The sequence below is a fragment of the Panthera onca genome, chromosome F1 (assembly GCF_046562875.1).
Source record: "Panthera onca isolate mPanOnc1 chromosome F1, mPanOnc1 haplotype 2, whole genome shotgun sequence".
Lineage (NCBI taxonomy): Eukaryota > Metazoa > Chordata > Mammalia > Carnivora > Felidae > Panthera > Panthera onca.
Window position 1 is genome coordinate 26,839,407 of NC_138355.1, and position 18,470 is coordinate 26,857,876.

The 18,470-nt window shown below is 35.7% G+C and overlaps 1 long non-coding RNA gene across 2 annotated transcripts in view; it reads right to left on the reverse strand.

Annotated features, from left to right (window-relative positions):
* LOC144614896 (uncharacterized) overlaps positions 1–18,470 on the reverse strand; it is a 29,740-nt gene that overhangs the window by 8,084 nt on the left and 3,186 nt on the right. For both annotated transcript variants that reach the window (XR_013553184.2, XR_013553185.2), the window contains exons 3-4: positions 10,246–10,422; positions 432–540 (exon numbers count right to left, since the gene is read on the reverse strand). This is a non-coding gene — a long non-coding RNA (uncharacterized LOC144614896). The remainder of the gene's footprint in view (positions 1–431; positions 541–10,245; positions 10,423–18,470) is intronic.

Genomic DNA, 18,470 nt, shown 5'->3' on the forward strand with positions numbered 1-18,470 from the left:
GTGAGTTCCAGCCCCGGGATTCTCTCTCTCTCCCTCCCTTTCCACACACCCCCAACCCCACCCCACAAGTGCCCACACTCTTTCTAAATATAATAAATCTCTGTAAAATAAATAAATAGACTTAGAAGAAGGAATAGAAGAACTGGCTGTGCCTGGAAGAATCTCTCTGTTTAGAGGAGTAGGTCATATAATTAATAATGAGGGCACAATGAACAGCAGTAGGATTTGAGTGCTACCATGAAGAGAACAAGAGATACCCACTTTTCCTTCAGAGAAAGAAAAGATATTAAGATGGACCAGAGACATCAAGGGAGGCTTCATGGTGGTGGCAGGCCCTGAGCCTGTTAGGACTTGGAGAGCAAGAGAAAAAAGTGCCAAGGGCATTCCAGTTGTGGAGAATGGGGTGAAAGGCATCTCTTCTTTCCACTTACCAGAGTTTTCAAGGCCAGCTCAGATGTGGCTTGCTCTTTAAGCCTTCCACCATGGGGAATGTGAAGATTGATGCCTCCAAATTTCTTTAAGTCTTCAGAGAAAACAAGCCTAGTGTATGTATAGTTAGTTACATAAAAGCATCAATGGGATTATATTACATCAGTGGCAACTTAAGTATCACAGACTTTTTTTAAAAAGATACTAAACAGCATAGAATTTTAAAAGCTAGCCACCAAATACCTTCCCCTTTCTCTTTGTTTGGATCCATTTAAAAAATGTTAACTTCTAGGGGTGCCTGGGTGGCTCAGTTGGGTAAGTATCTCACTTCAGCTCAGGTCATTATCTCACTGTTCCTGAGTTTGAGCCCTGTGTCGGGCTGTGTGTGGACAGCTCAGAGCCTGGAGCCTGCTTCAGATTCTGTGTCTTCCTCTCTCTCTGCCCCTCCTCCTCCTCCTCCTCTCTCTCTCTCTCTCTCTCTCAAAAACAAATAAACATTAAAAAAATAAAATAAATAAAATGTTAACTTCCAGAGGAAATAATTAATTGAGCTGATAAGAGCAAAAGCACCTTTCTATATTTGGTGATTTATTTCCTCTGGACTGTATAAACCAAACAGCTGCATTTAGAGCAGACATATAAGATTCCATTATAATTACAGACATTCCTAACCTGCTATTTTTCTGAACATTTGAAACATCAAAAATGGAGCTGAAATGATAGTTGGCATCCTATTTGATTACAAAGAGGCAGTATTCTATGATGTTAGGTGAAAGCTATATTGAAACTTTACACCTGCCTGCAAATAGAATTTTAACTGGCAATTTGGCTTCTAGGTAGTGAATTATGACTTATAAAATAATCTTTTTCTTCTTTCACAAAGAACACAAGGCCACAATTAGTGCCAAGTCTCTTCCCCAAAATTACTTGGCAGTGTTCCCAGATGTTCCACCAGCCTTATAGCAGAAGCTTTCCAACCTATTTGCTAGGTGGTGCTTTAATTTTTTTCTTCCAGTTTAATAACTTGCAATATGTCCCCTCCTTCGTGGTATCATTGGACAAGAGTATTTTCAACTCTTCATTACTGTCTTCTTTTCTCAGACCTGAGGTCTTTCTGAGATTGACCTTGTTAATCTAGTCTGTTAGTCTCTTCAAGCCCACATGGTTATATTAATCCCTTAAACAAGCAAATCAAGCTGTAGGAGATTCACATTCAGTTTAAAAGGTATTCTCTAATCTGCAAGTTTCTCAATATATTAATAAATGTTTAATGAGCTAAAGGTTCTGATGTCAAATAAACAAAATTCTGCACACCCTCTACAGTCTATCTGGGGATTTAGAATGCCCATTAGCTGAGAAAAAACTTAGAGAAATCAAGCAGGAAATAAATCTGTTTTGGTTAAGAAAAACTGATTTGACTATAGAATCCTTTCCTTCTCTTTTTCTCCCCCCCTTCTCTTTCTTTCCTTTTTTTTCTGTAAGAACATAATAATTGCAACTATAATAACAATAATAATGAGGATAAAAGTTAACATTTACAGCTATTTCTATCCTATCCCTTTAATGATTATCCTAGAAATTTTAACATGCATTGACATGTTAAATAATTTTACTCTTCTTCAGAACCATATGAGTCTTCAAATGTTTCAAGCCAATCATCACCCTCCCTAAGCAATATGCTATCCTCTCTTGATATGTAGCCTCACCAATTAGACATTAATTTTGCCATTGTACATAGTCAATATTTATGCTTTCCATTTTCATACATCACATATCTTCCTTCTGATGTGATACACCTTCATTAGAAGTTCTTTTGTGAAGACGTGTTGATAGTAAACCATTTTGGGCTTGTGTCTGAATATATCTTTATTTTGCCTTTACTTTTGAATGATTCTATCACTGAATACAGTTGACCTTTGAAAAACACAGGAGTTAGGGGTGCTGACAGTTGCAAATCTGGGTATAACTTTTGACTCTCCCAAAACTTTACTAATAGTCTACTGTTGACCAGAAGCCTTACCGATAACATAGCTGATTAACACATATTACGTATGTTATATGCATTATACACTGTATTCTTACAATAAAGGAAGCCAGAGAGAAGAAAAGATTGTAAAGAAAACCATAAGGAAGAGAAAATACATTTATAGTATTGGACTGTAAAAAATCTATATGTAAGTGGACACGTGCAGTTCAAACTCATGTTTTCTGAGGATTAACTGTATAGAATTCTAGGTTGAAAGTTATTTTCTTACAGTACTCTGAAAATATATTTTCAGTTCTTTTGGGTTCCACTGTTGTTTCTGAGAAGTCAGCTATCAGTCACTGTAGATGTCCTGCTCTCTCTCTCTTTTTTTTTTTTTTTCCTTTCTGGCTGCTTCTTTTCTCTTCTCTGTGTTTTCATTGTTTTTAATTTGTCACTCATGTGTATTTCTTTTTACTTATGGTGTTTGTTGCTTTGGGGAATTTCCTTGGTTTAAGGTTTGGTGTTCTTAATCCCTTCTTGAAAACACTCAGTCATTATGTCTTTTAATATTGTGTGTCCCCCATGGTTATTTCTTTTTAGAACTCAGATTACATGTAAGTTGGATCTGTTAACTCTTCTTTCCTTGTTTCTGAATCTCTTTGCCATATTTCCCTTTGCCTTGTCTCTGTCCCACATTATGTGTAATTTCTTCAGCTTTAACTTCCAAATCACTAATTGTTTCTTTAACTGTGTTTAATAAAATGTTAAATCAATCTATCCAGATCCTACTTTCAGTTATTATAATTTTCACTGCTGTAGATTCTTTTCAGAATTCTTTTTTCTAATTCTATTCCTTTATATGGATTTATACATATTTATTTTTTATTATATATTTGGTATCTGATAATTATAATATCAGTTTTTGCAGGTCTGATTCTGTGGTTTGCTATTTTTGTTGAATCTCATTTATGGTTGTGTATTTTCTCTATGAGCAGTAACATTTTGGTGAGTGCATGGAACATACAACCTTAACTATGGGATTTCTTTGAGGTTTGTGTTAAAATAGAAAACCACAAGCCCAGAATGGAGTCAGTTATGCTGGACAAAGTCACCAAGTGGGGCTTAATATCTAATCCAATTGCAGTTTCAACCTCCCCAAGAAATATAGCCTTAACCAGTCAGTCAGGAATTTTCTGGTCAGCAGCAATGAGGTAATCTGTCACATGGATCCTGTTTACCTACCCCCAAAAGATGAGGTAATCCATTTAATAAAACTCCCTGTCCTACCCCCTACGAGAAGGTGACCTTGCTGGAAACAATCCTTTCTTTTCTTTTGCTAATTTGTTCTGCCCCATTTCTGTCTATGAAATCCTTCCATTTGGTACAGCTCCCCAGAGCTCCCCTCTGCTTGTTAGATGGGATAATGTTCAATTCATAAATTAATAAACCAATTATATCTTTAAAATTTTTCTCAGTTGAATTTTTGTTCCTTAACAGTTGTAAAATCTGCTTCCTCAGAGAGGATTTGTTTATTTCTGCTGGAGAGGGACAGTTGCCCTACCAAATATAATACTAATTATTAAGCTATAGTAACTAAGAATATGTGGTGTTGGCACAGGGATAGACAAATAGATCTCAGAAACAGATGTTCACATATATGGCAAGTTCATATATAATAGAGGTAGCATTACACACAATAGGCAAAAGATGATGTATTCAATAAATGATGCATGATAATAAAGAAAAAGAGATCCAAATGGTATAAAATTATATAATTAGAATTTAGGTATAATTAGAATTTCCCTATTTATTATTCATGTTAATCATTTTTTCATGGACTTATTATTTTTTAATTTTTTTTAACATTTATTCATTTTTGAAAGACAGAGTGTGAGTGGGGGAGGGGCAGAGAGCTAGGCTGACACAGAATTTGAAGCAGGCTCCAGCACAGAGCAGCTGTCAGCACAGAGCCTGATGTGGGGCTCAAACCCATGGACCATGAGATCATGACCTGAGCTGAAGTCAGATGCTTAACCAACTGTGCCACCCAGGTGCCCCATTTTTTCATGCACTTATTGAGCATTCTTGTGTTGTTTGTGTTTGTGTACTGATTGATCAAGAGAGTTCTCTATATTCTGGAGAGTTCCTTGTATATTCTGGATATAAGTCTTATGTCAGATATGTGTACTGTAAATACTGTCTTCCCTGTTTGTGGCTTGTCTTTTTTTTTTTTTTCCTGTGGCTTGTCTTTTAATTTTCTTAAAAGGGTCTTTGAAAAAGCAGAAGTTTTTTTATTTTCATAAACTCCAATTTATCATTATTTCATTTAGGGTTTATCCTTTTTTTTTTTTTTTTGAACTAAGAAATCTTTGACTATCTGAAGGCCACGAAGATGTTTGCCTACATTTCCTTCTAAAAAGTTTTTTCTTATTATCTTTTTAATATCTGAAGGATGTGCAGTGATGTCTCTTCCTATTATTGATGTTAGTAATTTGTGATTTCTCTGGTTTTTTAATCTTAATAATTCTGACTAAAGGTTTATCAATTTTATTGATTAAATAAATTGCTTTTGATCTTATTGATTTTTTAAATCATTTTTATTATTTTCTATAACATTTCAATTTACTCTTCTTTATCTAGATTTTTACATTGGAAGGTTAAATAATTAATTTTAATCCTTTTCTTTCTTTCTTTCCAGAGCATGCACACAAGTTGGGGAGGGGCAGAGAGAGAGGCAGAGACAGAATCCCAAACAGGCTCCCCACTGTCCGCACAAAGCTCAACTCGGGCTAGATCTCATGAACCAAGAGATCCAGAATCAGACGCTTAACCAACTGAGCCACCCAGGCGCCCCTTCTTTCGTCTTTTTAAATATAAGCTTTTAAAGCTATGAACTTCCCTTTAAGAGTGATTTACACACTAAACAGCTAAGTGTTTTAGCTATGTCTCTCTAATTTTAACATGTTGCATTTTCATTGTTATTCAGTTCTAAATGTTTTCTAAATTCTCTTGTGATGTCTTTTCTGACCCATGGGTTCTTTAGAAATGCTTATTTAATTTCCAAATATCCAGATACTTTTTTTTTTATCATTTCTGATTTAATTCTTATTATAGACAGAGACCATGATTTTTTATTTATATATTTTTTAATTTATTGAGATTTATTTTATGCCCCAGAAAATGGCTTATTTTAGTGAATGTTCCAGGAACACTAGAAAAGAATGTATATTTTGCTGTTAGGTGAAGTATTCTATTGATCTTGATTAGGCCAAGTTGGTTGACAAATTTGCTCAGGACTTTGATATCTTTGTTAATTTTTTATATAGTTTCTGTGTCAATTACTGAGAGATAAAAATTGAAATCTCCAACCATATTTATGGATTTTCTTATTTCACTTTTAGTTTGGTCAACTTTCGCTTCATATATTTGGAGGTCTATTTTTGGGTGCATTTGAGCTGTTATATCTGCATGGTAAATTGACTCCATCATCATAAAATGCTCCCCATTATCCCTGGTAATATTTTTGTTCCAAAGCCTACTTCAGCTTTTCTTTAGTTTTTGCACGGCATAACTTTTCCATCATTTTACTATTTTTATAACAGCTTTATTGAGATATAATTCGCATAACATACAATTAACTCTTTTTAAAGTGTGCAATTCAATAGTTGTTAGCATATTCATAGCTGTGCAACCATCACCACAACCAATTTTAGAACATTTTCATCACCTTAAAAAGAAACTATAGGGGTGCCTGGGTGGCTCAGTCAGTTGAGTGTCCGACTTCGGCTCAGGTCATGATCTCACAGTCCGTGAGTTCAAGCCCTGCGTCGGGCTCTGTGCTGACAGTGCAGAGCCTGGAGCCTGATTCAGATTCTGTGTCTCCCTCTCTCTCTCTGACCCTCCCCCATTCATGCTCTGTCTCTCTCTGTCTCAAAAATAAATAAACGTTAAAAAAAAAAAGAAACTATACATCCTTTAGCAGTCATCCCATTTTCCTTATTCACCCAGACCTTGGAACCACTAATCTACTTTTGTCTCTATTATAGACTTTCCTCTTCTGAACATTTCATAGAAATGGAATAATACAGGGGCACCTGGGTGGCTCAATTAGTTAAGCTCTGACTCTTGATTTCAGCTCAGGTCACGATCTCATAGTTCATGAGATCGAGCCCCATGTCAGGCTCTGTGCTGATGGTGTGGGGCCTGCTTGGGGTTTCTCTGTCTCCTTCTCTCTCTGTTGCTCCCCCGCTTGTTCTCTGTATCTTTCTCAAAATAAATAAAAGTAAACTTAAAAAAAGAAATGGGATAATACAATATGTAGCCTTTTGTGTCTGCCTCCTTTAGCATAATATTTTCAAGGTTCATTCATATTGCAGATTATATCAGTATTTTTTCCATCTAATAATTAAATAATATTCTACTATATGGATTTACCACATTTTATTTATCCATTCATTTGTTCATGGATATTTGAGTTGTTTTGGCTATTGTGAATAATATTATGAATATTTATGTACAAGTTTTTATGTGGATACACATTTTTATTTCTCTTGGATATATACATAGGAGTAGAATTGCTGAGTCACACAATAATTCCATGTTTAACATTTTGAGGAATTTCCAGATTGTTTTCCAAAGTGGATGCACCATTTTACATTTCCACCAGCAGTGTATAAAGGTTCTAATTTCTCCATACTTTTATCAACTTTCTATTGTCTTTTTTATTCTAGCTATGCTAATGGGTGTGAAGTGGTATCTCACTGTGGTTTTGATTTGCACTTCACTGATGGCTAATGATGTTGAGCATCTTTTCATGTGCTTATTGACCATTTGTGTATCTTCTTTGGAGAAATGTCTATTCAGATCCTTTCCCATTTTAAAAATAGGTAATCTTTTTTTATTGAGCTGTGATGCTTTATATAGACTAAACACAAGTCCCTTATAAGAGTCCTGATTTAAAAATATTTGTCTCATGCTGAGTATTGTCTTTTCACATTTTGGATGGTGTCTTTTGAAGCAAAAAGATTTAATTTTGCTAATATCCAATTGATCTATTTTTTTGTTGTTTGTGTTAAATCTTCCATCATATTCCTTTAAGGTATCTGTGTCTTTACATGTAAAATGGGTTTCTTATAGATAGTGTATGGTTGGATCTTGCTTTTTTATTAATCTGAGAATTTGTCTTTTAATTGAAATATTTAGGTAATTTATATTTAATGTAATGTTCAATATATTTGGATTTAAACCTATAATTTTGTTCTTTTTTTCTACTCATTCTATCTGCTATCTATCTATCTTCTCTCTGCCTTTTTTTTTTTTTTTTTTTGGTTTAGTTCATTATGTTGTAGCATTCATTTTATCTCTATTTTATCAATTTTAGCCTATCAGTTCTATGTTTATTTACTATTTTATTACCTATACTTAAAAGAAAAACTGGTTGCTCTAGGGTTTATAACATACATATTTAATTTATCCAAACTACCTTCAATAATATTATATCAATTGACATATAAGACATTTGCATTATGTTTCCACTTCCTCCTCTTTTCTTTTATGCCATTAATGTCATTTGCTTTATTTATACATCTGTTATAAAGCAAAGAAAACATTATTATTATTATTACTGTAAAAGGTTAATTATATTTTAAAGAAATTTTAAAATGAGAAAATAATCTTTTATATTTATCTACATATTTATTATTGCTGATTACTCTTAATTCTTTTAAATAAATCCATGTTTTCATCTTGTGTCACTGTCTCCTATTTGAGCAACTTTTTTTTCTAACTTTCTTGTAATGTAGTCCTCTTGATGATGAATTGTCACAGCTGTTGTCTTAAAAAAATGACCATATTCTGAAGAATATTTTAGTTACATATGGATTTCTAGGTTGACAATATTTTTCCTCCTTCAGTATTTTATTTTTCATTATTTATTTATTCATTTAAATAATTTTTTAATGTGTATTTTTCAGAGAGAGACAGGGACAAAGTATTAGTGGGGGAAGTCAGAGAGAGAGGGAGACACAGAATCTGAAGCAGGCTTCAAGCTCTGAGCTGTCAGCACAGAGCCCAGCTCAGGGCTCGAACTCACGCAAGCTTCCATGCTCAGTGTGGAGCCTGATGCGGGGCTCCATCCCATGACCCTGGGATCATGACCTGAGCTGAAATCGAGTTGGACACTCAACCAACTGAGCCACTCTGGGCACTTCCTCTTTTAGTATTTTAAAGATTTTGGTTCATTTTTCTTTCTGGTTTACATAGTTTCTGACCACAGGTATGAATAATTCTTAACTTTGTTTCTCTGTACAGACTATCATTTTTCTTTGGCAGCTGCTAAAATATTTTTCTTTATCACTGGTTTGCAGAATTTTATAATGTGCTTTATGTCACTCCAAATGTGGGTATTACTATGTGTGTGTGAAATCTTATGTGAGGTGCTTTGAGCTTCTTGGATTTGTGGGTTTATAGTCTTCATCAAATTTGGAACTGTTTCTGCCATTGATTCTTCCAACATATTTGCTTTCCCTTCCTTTCTCTCTCCTTATTCTGGGATTCAGGTTACATGTATCTTGGAATTCCCGATACTGTCTCAGAGGTCACTGAACTTTTGTTCGTTTTTTAAAGTTATTGTTCTCTCTGCTTCATTTTGGATAGATGCTATTGCTATATCTTTTCAAAGTCATTAGTCTTTTCTTCTGCAGTGTGAAATTTGTTGTTCATCCTATCCAGTGGATTTTTTCATTTCAAATACTTAATTTTTCTACTCCTGAAGTTCATTCTAACTTATTTTTTATATCTTCCATCTCTTTTCTCACATGTTCATGTCTTTATATACTTGAACACAATATTAATAACAGTCATCTATCATCTGTTACTTCTAGCATTTCTGTAATTTCTGGATCTGTTTCTATTGTCCTTTTTCCTGGTTAGAGATCACATTTTCCTCCTTCTTATAACTAGCAAAAGAAAAACTTATTGGGTCTGTGAATTGTACATTGCACATTGCACAATTGTACATTGTAAATCTTATATTCTTGAGTGTCTGGATTTTGTTGTTCTTTTAAAGAGGGTTGGGTTTTGTATTCATAGACACTTACATCACTCTCAAATCAAAGTAATCTTCCTGAGGACTATTTTTAAGCTTTTCTAAGTAGTGCTAAAATAGTTTTCACTCCAGGAATTGTGTCCTATTTCTAAAGTGTGACCTCTCAAGAATCCCTACTAAATGTCCCAGGTGATCTCCAAAGATTCTCCACCATGGATGATCAAGTTTGAAAACCTTCATCTCTATGCAAGTTGACCCTCCCTTCCCAGTATTCTTTGAACAGTTTGTGCAATTTCACTCTTTTCATGTGTAGCCAGTACTTAACAAAGATTCAAAGGAATCTTTTATTTTTTTAAGATTTTTAAAATTTAATTTATTTTTTTTTAATTTACATCCAAGTTCTTAGCATATAGTAAGATTTTGTTTTTAAGTAATCTCCATACCCAATGGGGGGCCTGAACTCAAAACCCCAAGTTCAAGAGTCATATGCTCTACTGACTGAGCCAGCCAGGTGCCCCTCAAAGGAATCTTTATGCAGATTTCTGGAGTGCTTTTTTCTAAAGCTTCCTCATTCCTGAATATGTTTAAAAAATTTAATAGATGACCATTAATTCTTAAAAGTACCCTATAACAAACAATGAATCTGATTATCATACAAACAATAACATGCATTACTATGTTATTCACTTTGATAATTTACATATACTTAAGTCAATAAAGTAAGTGAAGAAATGAAGTATTATTTCTTTGGTATTTACTAAGTGACAAGTAATTTTATTATTATCCAAATGATAAGATACATTACCAGTTTCAGCCTTGCCATATTGCTTCATGTTGTTCAATAACAATTTCTAGGTGGCAGCAGCAGCTGCCAGAAATTCTGTACTCCAAATTCTTGCTCTGCTTAAGAGCAAATATAGGTCCAGGCCATTTCAGGTAGCAAAATATGCCCATCTCAGTTTGGATTCCCCAAAATCAGAATCTGAGAAAAGAAATTTCAGCACAAGTAATTTATTTGGGAAGTGATTCTATGAAGAACATTATGGGAATAGGAAAATTAAACACAGAAGGCGTAAAGCCAATAAACTGTGAGTTAATGAATTGTGGGTGACTGGGGCTTAATACTTCTGGGGATGTTATAAGAAAATGGATGTAATACATCTGAGAACTGTCCCTGTGAGTGAATGAAAAGCTGAATTCTTCATCACCTACTCCCATCTTCATTGGTTGAGGGCAGCTCCTAGAGTGTTGGCTCTCAGCATTTTTGGTCTGCTCCAGTCTTTAGAGCATAAGAGAATATGGTGAAGCTTACTCTTGAAACTAGACAATGCTCTCAGGAGGAGAGTCACAGGAATCCACCAGAGTGTGTGGGAACCACTGGCAGGTGACCTTCAGAATAGATGAAGGGGATATGGGTGGGGCATCACCAGGGTTCCCCCTTTCCTTTGAAACAGGAACTCATTCAAATCTTCTTTTCTGTTTATCCTAATCAAGCACAACCACATTAAACACCAAAAAAACAAGAAGGGTAAGATAAGTCACTGATGGACTCTTGACCCTGTACTATGTTGTGGAGTAAGGACAGAAACAAAACAGTGACACCACAATTGCTGAATGGGCAAAGGTTATAAAAAATATTCTGTAAGCAAACCAAACTCTTGGCCTTTTCAGCAGATTCCTTCCTTTAACCTTCTGTTCATCTGGCATGAGGTTTGTGGTGCAGCTGGGTCTCCATGGCAGTCAGACTCATGGCTATTGTATTTATATTAGCAGTGGGTATGTGTGGTGTGTTTTTTAAAGGAAGTGACATAGCCCTTAAGTCTGTTCCCAGAGGATAGTTGTGGCCATTATTCTCCCAGTTCTTCATGCTTTGCCCCAAGGTTTGTGAAGGGGAAAGACTTCCTATAGCAAACAGGTGGCACAAAGTCTAGTCAAGCCAATGGCCATTATGATCAACTTATTTTAAGGCCTGAAAGAGCCCTGTCCAAACTAAAGCAATATAGTCATTCTTTTATCATTAATTTTAATTTTTAAATGAATTCTTAAAGAAATAGTTATCAGGATAAATCCATAAGAAGACAGAGTCAGGGACCTCATGAAGAATAATTTCATGGATACATTCACCATCACCATATCTAAGTCTTGAAGTTCTTTGATAGGATAGATACCTTTGTTTCTCCAATGAGAGATAAGTCTTAATTGTCAGTAGGACTCACAATAGGTAACAATCTGATTTAATTAATTAATTAATTCACTCAATAGTGTCAAGCATTGTTTGAGGTGCTGGGGGTTGTGAACAAAAAAACCAAAATCTCTGAGTTCATGTGGCTCATAATTAATTGGGAGAGACCAATAATAAATAACTAAACATATAATAATCAAGTATCATAATTGCTAAGGCTTAAATCAAGATATAGAGTATCAGGAATACAGAAATGCTGTCTTGTTATTTGTAGTAGATGGCTTCTCTAATAAAGTGAGTTTTGAGCACAGCAAAAATTAAATAAAGTAAGAATGATGCCAGTCATGCATATATCTGGAGAAAAGTGTTCCAGACTGAAAAATAGCACATGCAAAGACCCTGAGGTAGGCATACGGCTCAATTCAAGAACAACAAAGATACCAAAAACAAATGGCCTAAAGGAAGTTATAAGTAAGAGAGAGAGGTCAGAGAGATATTTGGGTGGGGTTAAAACATTTGCAAAGCACATAGAGCCTATGAACCAGTGAAGGAATTTGGTCATTTCCCCGAGTGACATATGAAGCTATTGGAGGATTTTTAACTTATACTTTTAAAAGAGCCCTCTAGCTACTGCAGTGGGACAGAGTTGGAAAACCTGAGCAATTAGGATACTATTAGGACAATCCAGGCAAGATGATAGAGACTTGGACCAGACCAATGCAATAGTTATGGAGATGGCAAGAAGGCATTGAATTGTAGGTGTAGTTGATAGTAGAGCCACAGAATTTGTTCAAATGAATATGGGATAAAGAGAGGAATCAGGATGATTTCAAGATTCTTGACTTAAGCAACTGGAAGGGTCGAGTTGCCATTTATGGGTGTAGGGAAGACTGGGAAAAGCAGGTTTGATCAGGAGAAATCACACCTTTGGTTTCGGTTAGTGTTTGAGATGTCACTTAGAAATCCAAGTGGGGATGTCAAGTAGATATATGTGTCAAGTAGAATACATGTGTCTGGGCTTCTGTGACAAAGTCATGACTGAACATATAAATTCAGTAATCACATTTAAAGCCATGTGACTAGAAGGAATCACCAAGGGAGTGGGTATAGTTATGGAAGAGAAGAGGTCCAATAACTAAGTCCCAGGCTTAGAGTCAGGGAAAAGAGAAGGAACCAATAAAAGAGACATTGAAGTAGCAACCACTGAGGTAGAAGGAAATTTAAGAGAGAATAGTGTACCAGAAACCAAAAGAAGAAAAGATTTCCAAGGAGGAAGGGAGAGAGGGATCGATTATGTCAATTGCTGCTGATGGGACAAATAAGAGGAAGATGGAGAACTAAACATTGGATTTGACATCAGCATCATTTGGATGGCAGTGACCTTGACAACTATGGGGTAAACGGCTAATATAGGATTTTTTCCTGAAAATGGGTTTCTTTATTTAAAAAAAAGAGAGTGTGAACTGAGCACCTGAAATGGAGTGAAGAGGAAGAAGGTAAAGAATGATGAAGGACGTTTGAAGGAAATACAACAAACTTCAATAACTACATGCAAGTTTTCTCACTACCTTTGGCCTCAGTTTTAAGAAGTGCCCAATGAGAGAGTTGGTCTCTATCCTCGGTTTTATCTTATGAATAATGGGAATATTTTTTAAGTTTGTTTATTTCTTTTAAGAGAGAGAGAGAGAGAGAGAGTGAATGAATGAGTGGGGACAGGGCAGAGAGAAAAGGAGAGAGAGAATCCCAAGCAAGCTTCATGCAGTCAGTGCAGAACTTGACGTGGGGTCAGCCCCATCAGCTGTGAGATCATGACCTGAGCCAAATGAGGAGTAAGGCTCTTAACTGATGGGGCCACCTAACCACCCCTAAATAATGGGAATATTGGTTGTACCTATCTTATAGGGGTATGCTTGGGGTTCAATGAGTTAAAACATGTGAATTATTAAATACTTCCTGGACATATTAAGTTCTTAATAAATGTTTGCTATAATCATTGTATTGTCACATCATGTTTAATATTCTTATTTTCCCTTTAGCTTGGACATTTCACGACTCTATGTCATCATTATCATCTTGCTTAGAACCAGCCACCCCCGATGGCTAGTTCTAGTTTTGTACTGATATGTAGGGTGGATTTGCTTCCTGACAAAATATTAGTCACGGCTTCCTTGTTGTCTTCGCAGTAAGAGTCAATTATAGATCAGAATGAAGTAAGTAAAAAAAAAAAAAAAATGAGTTGGGATACTTTTCCCTTGGATGAGTGGTCCTTTATTGATAACCACGGATGAGTAGATACAAGAGGCTTTAATCTTAGGGTTTTAATCTTAGGTCCACTTGGCTTGAGATAAAACATTCTCTTGGAAAACTGGTTCCTGAGTGGCTTTGGAAATGGCTGCTCTCCACAGTTTATATTCTTTTGCCTGGTTGTTTTTGTAGTGTTTACACTGTCCTCTCCAGCTAAAATTGCTGGGCTGACTTTGTTTCATCTGGACTTTATATTACACCATAATGATTAATCCACTTTGTCCGTGCCAAAAGCAGCTAGCATTTAAGTACCACTTGTAATTTCCACATCCAATGAAGTAATTCATCCTAGCCTGCAGTTTTTACTTGATAAATGTCCAATCTTTGTCTGCAGTGCACCTGGGACCTTTGCTATAGCATCATGATGGTGAGAGATTTTTAGAGTTCATTTCTTGCTCTCTTTCACCCCCTATCCATTTTTCAAATCTGAGGAAGGGTCTTTATGGACATGGGTCTGGTATTGACCAAATTCACAGAGAAAGGAAGGGCCAAGAGAAGGTGACAATCAGTTGGTGTCTCACTGAATTTGATCTGTCTTCCCTCCCTGTGGCAAGGGTGGCAACAGGGAGCTGCCTCTTTGCCATGGCGCCCAGTCAGTGAGGTGAGTGCTGCTGCAGAGGAGAGGGTGGGAACCTTTGGCTTCCCCTGCCCTGGTTCCTCAGGATACTGTCCAGACTCTTTGAGGTGTGTGTGTGTGTGTGTGTGTGTGTGTGTGTGTGTGTGATGACTTTATTTGTATTTTCCAGGTGTGGAAGTGGAGATTCAGAGAGAACTGTGTGAGAAGTCACACAACCAGTACGTAGTAAAGTCAGTAAACTCAGGTCAGGCTAATTCCAAAGTCTATGTTCTTAAACCCTGTTCAATACTGCCTCCTGACCCAATCTTATTTTTTGAAGTATACAAGTAAGTGGCTTTTAGAGAGTTGGTGCAAACATCACCGCAATCAATTTTACAATGTTTTCATTACCGAGTAGAAGCTGTGTACTCTTTTTCCATCTCCCTAAACCTACTATTCTGCCAGCCCTAGGCAATCCCTCCCCTACGTTCTGTCTGCAGATTTGCTTATTCTGAACATTTCATATAAGTGGAATCATACAATATTGGTCTTCTGAGGCTGGCTTCTTAGAATTAGCATAATTTTTAAATAAAGACAATGTTTTAAGGGCAATTTTAAGTCCAGAGAGTTCCCATATACTCCCAGCCCCCACAAATATATAGCCTCCCCCATTATCTCCCACTAAAGTGATACATATGTTATAACTGATAAACCTACACTGACACAGCATAATCACCCAAAGTCCATAGTTTACATCAGGGTTCACTCTCGATGTTGTACATTCTCTGGGTCTAGACAAACGTATAATGACATATATCTATCAGAAAAGTATCATACAGAGTATTTTCACTGCCGCGCCTATTCATCCCTCCCTCCCTGCCCCCAAACCCCTGGCAACCACTGATCTTTTCATGTCTCTATAACTTTGCCTTTTTCAGGATGTCATATGGTTTCCATGCAGTATATAGCCTTTTCAGATTGGCTTCTTTCACTTAGTAATATCATTTAAGTTTCCTTCGTGTCTTTTCATGGCTTGATAGGTTGTTTCTTTTTGCCACTGAGTAATATCAATTGTCTAGATGTACCACAGTTTATTTACCCATTCATCTACTGAAGAACATGTTTGCTGCTTCCAAATTTTGGCACTGAATAAAGATGCTGTAAACATCTGTGCACAACATTTTTGTGTGGACATAATTTTTTAACTCCTTTGAATAAATACCGATGAGCAGGATTGCTGGATCATACGGTAAGAGAGTGTTTAGTTTTATAAAAGACTGCCAAACTGACTTCTAAAGTGATTGTACCATTTTGAACTCACAAGCAGTACATGAGAGTTTCGGTTGCTCTGTATCCTCATCAGCATTTGGTATTGTTAGTGTTGTGGATTTTAGCCATTTTCATAGGTATGTCATGGTATCTGGTTGTTTTAATTTTCATTTCCCTAATAATATATGATGTGGAGCATTTTTTTTCATATACTTATTTGCTATCTGCATATCTTCTTAGGTGAGGTGTCTGTTAAAGTCTCTGGCCATTTTTTTTTTTTTTTCTGGCCATTTTTTAATCCAGTTGCTAGTTTTCTTATTGTTGAGTTTAAAGAGTTCCTTGCACATTTCAGATAACAATCCTTTATCAGACATGTCTTTTGCAAATATTTTCTCCCAGGCTGTGGTTTGTCTTCTCATTCCCATGATACTGTCTTTCACAGAAGTCAAGTTTTTAATTTTAATGGAGTCCAGCTTACCAATTATTTCTTTCATGGATCATGCCTTGGGTGTCATATCCAAAAAGTCCTTGCCATACCCAAGGTGATCAATGTTTTCTCCTATTATTTTCTAGTTTTTTAGTTTTGTTTTTTTCATTTAGGTCTCTGGTCTATTCTGAGTTAATTTTTGTTAATAGTATAAGGTCCGTGTCTAGATTCTTTTTTTTTTTTTTTTGGCCTGTGGATATCCAGGTGGTCCAGCACCATTTATTGGAAAGACTACATTTTACTATATTGCTTTTACGCTTTTGCCAAACATCATCTAACTATATCTACTTGCATGTATTCATTGACTCTCTATTCTGTTGCATTGATCTATTTGTCTATTCTTTTACCAATACCACACTGTCTTGACTGTTGTAGCTGTATAGTAAATTCTAAAGTTGGCTAGTGTGAGTCTTCTGAATTTATTCCTCTCCTTCAATATTGCGTTTGCTATTCTGAGCTTTTTGCCTCTCTATAAATTTTAGAATCAATTTATCCATTTCCACAAGATAATTTGCTGGGATTTTGATATGGATTATATTGAATTTATACATCAAGTTGGGAAGAAGTGACATCTTGACAATACTGAATATCTCTCCATTAGTTCAGTTTATTTAATTCTTCTCTGATTTCATTCATCAGAGTTTTGTAGTTTTCCTCATAAAGATCTTGTCCAGCTTTTGTTAGATTTATACCTAAGTATTTCATTTTGGGGAATGCTGATAAAAATAGTATTGTTTTTAATTTCAGATTCCACTTGTTAATTGCTAGTATACTGAAAAGTGATTGACTTTTTAATATTAACTGTGTATCCTAAAACCTTCTGGTAAGCACTTAATTAATTCTAGGGTTTTTTTTTCCTTATTGATTCCTTCTGATTTTCTACATGGACAATCATGTTCTCTGCAAACAAAGACAGTTTTATTTCTTCCTTTCCAACTTATATCTGTTATTTCTTTTTCTTGTCTTATTACATTAATTAGGAATCCCATTACAATGTTTAAAAGCAGTGCTGAGAGGGAACTTCTTTACCTTGTTTCTGATATTGAAGTTTATCACCATTAAGTATGATGTTAACTGTAGGGGTTTCTGTAGATATTCTTTTTTTTTTTTTAATATTTTTTTAACGTTCATTTATTTTTGAGACAGAGAGAGACAGAGCATGAACAGGGGAGGGGCAGAGAGAGAGGGAGACACAGAATCTGAAACAGGCTCCAGGCTCTGAGCGGTCAGCACAGAGCCCGACATGGGGCTCGAACTCACGGACCGTGAGATCATGACCTGAGCCGAAGTTGGACGCTTAACCGACCGAGCCACCCAGGCGCCCCATAGATATTCTTTATCAAGTTGAGAAAGTTCCCCTCTATTTCTAGTTTACTGAGCATTTTTGATCACAATGGGTATTGGATTTTGCCAAATGTTTTTTCTGCATTTATTGATACGATCATGTGATTTTTATTCTTTAGACTCTTGATATGATAGATTACATTACTTCATTTTTAAATGTTGAACCAGCCTTACATACTTGGGATAAATCCCACTTGTTCTTGGTATATAATTCTTTTTTATACATTGTTTAATTCAATTCTCTAGTATTTTGTTGAGGATTTTTCCATCTATATTCGTGAGGAATATTACAGTTTTCTTTTCTTATAATGTCTTTGATTTTGGAATTAGGGTTATGTTGGCCAAATAGAATGAGGTAGGTAACATTCCTTCTGCTTCTATTCTCTGAAGGAGATGGTAGAGAATTGGTATAATTTCTTCCTTAAATGTTGGGCAGAATTTACCAGTGATCCATCTAGTTAGATAAGTATCCCAAAATATAGAACAAAAAAGCAGAGAAGTGAATTAGGAGAAGAATGAAAAAAATATGGAGAAGTAATAGAAAAGGGCATAAATGTAATCAGTGTGATTTTTAAAAGGTCAAGAATTTATCCAAAAATATAATAGAGGAAAATTTTCCATAGCTGAAGACAAATAAGAATCTTATGAATGTCAGCAACTTGGAGGTACCCAGCACAATTAATATAAAAAATGTTCACACTTAAATACATCCTTATGAAATGTGTTTAAGCCAAGGTTAAAGACAAAAATATTTCATGGGGCGCCTGGGTGGCTCAGTCGGTTAAGCATCCAACTTCAGCTCAGGTCATGATCTCGTGGTTCATGGGTTTGAGCCCCGTGTTGGGCTCTGTGCTGACAGCTGGGAGCCTAGAGCCTGCTTCGGATTCT